We start from the raw sequence: 3,391 nt of genomic DNA, 5'->3' as shown, positions 1-3,391 counted from the left end.
CATCATCTATCTATAACAAGTTACTACTCTCTAAAGTACGTGCTACATTTGTTAAATGTCTCACATTTACTTAAATGCTTGATGATAACACTTGCCGGTAAAATATTTTAAGGCTAATCGACCCACTTTCCTGGCACAGTAAATGTAGTTTGTGAAGCTAAATATACTGACTTCATATCACTCAAATAACATGCTTTTTCTTTTGTTTGCCAACTCTTCCCACTCTTCCCTAAAACAAAGTTGGCAGCTGCACCTCGTTCATTTCATGTTATTTTCTGTGAGGAGAGAATCCCATTCATAGTCTCTGCATCTTACAAATCAGTTGTAAATCTGAGGCAGGTAGGAGCAAGCCAATTTCCACCCACATACTTTTAAGGTTTTCCCTCCTGCAAATCAATCATAATAATAAAATTAATAAATAAAGTCTCAAAGACTTCCCTAACCCTTCCATCTCATGCTAGGTAACAAAGCAATAGCCCTTACTTCTACCACCAGACATTTCAGGATCTGAAGCCTCTTAGTTCTATAATCTGAAGGAGAAACTCATTTTTAATGCACTTTTAAATTAATAGTCTGCAATACTGTCTCTTTATGAGTGTGAGCTAATAGAATAGAAAAACAAATGCTTATTTGTTCTCTCTGCTGAAAATGTCTAATGTTAAAAGAAGAAACTTTGGTTTCCACAGAAAATATTGGCTCCCCCATTAGCCATCTGCTAGATGGTGGGAATGTTCTGTGTGGCTTTCTCAGCTGGAACATTTGGAAAATGAATACATTGTTGCAGAACTCACATTGTTGGCCATAATGTTTGTGATAATGTTGTTGACTTACCAGATGTCCTGGAAATTCCTGGGGTGGAAGTATTTCCAGCCCTTCCAAACTCCTCTGTTATGTTGCAGAATGGGGTTTGGTATATGTAACTGGCTATTTCTCATGATTTACCATGGAATTTTTCATTCATTCAGTCATTCCATAAGTTAAAAGAACATGGAAATAGATAATATTGAATTGCTCATCCTATTCCAAACTTTACCTTGATAGTCAGTGTGTAACATCTATTTTTTGCCATTTTTCAAAATAATTCCTTCTCCAACTCCTACTATATACATCTGTTCATACGTAAGATTAAATAGCATGACCTTCATTGTACTTGTCTCTAGCTGGTAGAAAAGCAATGAAGTCTAACAGTTGAATGCTTTGCTCACTCATTATGCCTGAGGAGTTTGTTTGAAATGTGAATAACCTCTGTTTTCAGTGCAGGCCTTCCGTTTTGAAATTAGATTAATGAAGTGATGAAAGAAGTGAAAAGTCCTTTACACTTTGGCATGAAAATAGATTAGACTTCTTCTCTTGCAAATGGAATGATCTGTTACAGGTCTGTTTCTCTACCTGTTTGCCTTTCCTTTAAAGCGACAGAATTCTCCGAGCAGAGTGAGGACTTGTTCTCAATGGGAATCCATTTTAATACTCCATAGAAATCTGAATGCTGAACTAATCATACACAGCTATATTTATTTGCCATGCTACATGATTCATTTTGACTTTTTACTCTATCAGAAGGAAACCCCATAAAGGTTTACATCTGCAAAGAATTTTAAAGAATTGCTTAATTTTTATCTGAGTACTCTGTTCCATCACACAATCCCACTTCATTTGTTCCTCGGGGCTTACTTAGCGTCCTGCCAAAGGGGTAGCCTATCTGGTCTCACATCACTCATCTTCCAGGCATCCATGACCATCCTTCAGTCTGATGCTCTGCCATCAGCACACACAGTCACTGCCCAGTCCCAGGGCCCCCTTCCGCTCTGGAGGTTCTTGCTGTTGCCTGCAGACATGAGATTTGATGAGCTGTCTGTGGCATGTCCTTCTAGACAGGCCCCACAGCCATCTCTTCTTCGGGCTTTGCCATTGGCGAGGTGGGGGTTTCCATCAGGAAAGTGAGCTAAATCCCCTCTGGTCATACATGTCAGGCGCCCTGCTTATGGTCTCCTGTCTCCCCAGCTGCCTCTTGCAGACAAAGCCCAGGTCCCTGTCTCCTGGGCACAGTGAGGTCTCTGTTCTCACTTTTCCTTCTTTCCTCTCTGTTCCCTTTCATTCCACCTTGATGCAATCCATAATCTGGAAGGCAATCTCTATATTAATCTCCTTGAAGGAACTGTTTTTAAGAAACCTAAACCTGTGTATGGCTTTTTTTGTTACTCTCATTCGTCCTGAGGCCAACTATCTGCTTGAATGTGGTTAAGGAAGAGGGGGGAAGAAACACATTTCAAAGCAGGTTAATATTTAAAAGCACTTGTTAATATCTCAAATACATCATGCCACCACCTAACTAGAAATAGGACAGAAGAATAAACAGAGTAGAAGCCCAAAATGTAGGATGGAGGATCGAATATCAGCATTTCCTGATATTCAGAGAACTTTGCTCCAACAGCTAGTATCCATAAGCACACCTCCACATTTAAGGTCCCAATGCTTGATAAGCAAGTAAACCCAGCCCTCTTATTTTCAACCTTGAATTTTGAGAAGTTTCAAGAGTTATTCAATCTCTGATTAAATGAATGAATAAATACAAATTGGTGGCAGAAAAATATTGACCATTATATCATTGTACTTCTTTTTTTTCACTTGTTTCCTCTGACAGGATACGAGACAAACACCCAGTTTGCTTGAGTTTCAAAAGGATAGTTCCTTTGCCCCACTTGAATGGCCAATAAAGACACAAGTCCAACTGGCAAAATGAAAAGGGGGTATATCATTGCCCTTTAATGCCATATATTATTTTTATTGATAGTTTTGTTTTGGTTTGGGGTTCTTTTTTTTAACCAACAAGCATTCTTTACTTTGGGAATATCCCTATAACAAAGAAAATTCATGGCAATATAAGGCTGAAGAAACTTAAAGGCTATCAAATTCAGTGGTTTTCAATCTTCTCTGTATGTACTGGTCACCTGGGGAGATTTCACAAAAGCAGACATGCCCCGCCCCACCCGGACTAATTGGGTTAGGTGGGCCCCCATCATTGCTGTTTTAAAAGCTCCTTTGGTGACTCTAACACACACTGGAGGTAGGGGAGCACCATTTCTGTCTCCTTCTCCCATTTACACAGGTAGTGGTGATTTATCCAACATGTATCATTATAAGTGAAAAAGCAATGATTTAACACTGCTTCTCCTGACTCTTTGTTATATATTCTTCCCAGTACACCCCAACTAAACACCATTTTAAAAAATTATAGTGTCCAAAAAATGATTCTGTTCCTAGGTTATTTTAATGTTGAAGAAAATTAGAATAGTATCAAATTGTATTTTCACGGTTTTCTCACTTCAAAAGCTGTAACATTTATTCATATTTCCCCAAAGAATGACTCCACAGCCCCCAAACCCCACCCCAT

General features: G+C 38.9%; 1 non-coding gene across 1 annotated transcript; it reads right to left on the bottom strand.

Moving 5' to 3' along the window:
* Positions 1-2,623: 2,623 nt before the first annotated feature.
* LOC112314102 (small nucleolar RNA SNORA27) lies at positions 2,624-2,750 on the bottom strand. The gene has a single exon (XR_002975773.2). It is a non-coding gene; the product is annotated as a small nucleolar RNA SNORA27 (small nucleolar RNA).
* Positions 2,751-3,391: the final 641 nt, after the last annotated feature.

This window comes from Desmodus rotundus, chromosome 13 (genome assembly GCF_022682495.2).
Source record: "Desmodus rotundus isolate HL8 chromosome 13, HLdesRot8A.1, whole genome shotgun sequence".
NCBI classification, from domain to species: Eukaryota; Metazoa; Chordata; class Mammalia; order Chiroptera; family Phyllostomidae; genus Desmodus; species Desmodus rotundus.
Note: the sequence above shows the minus strand (reverse complement) of the source record. Positions and strands in the feature narration are given on the sequence as shown.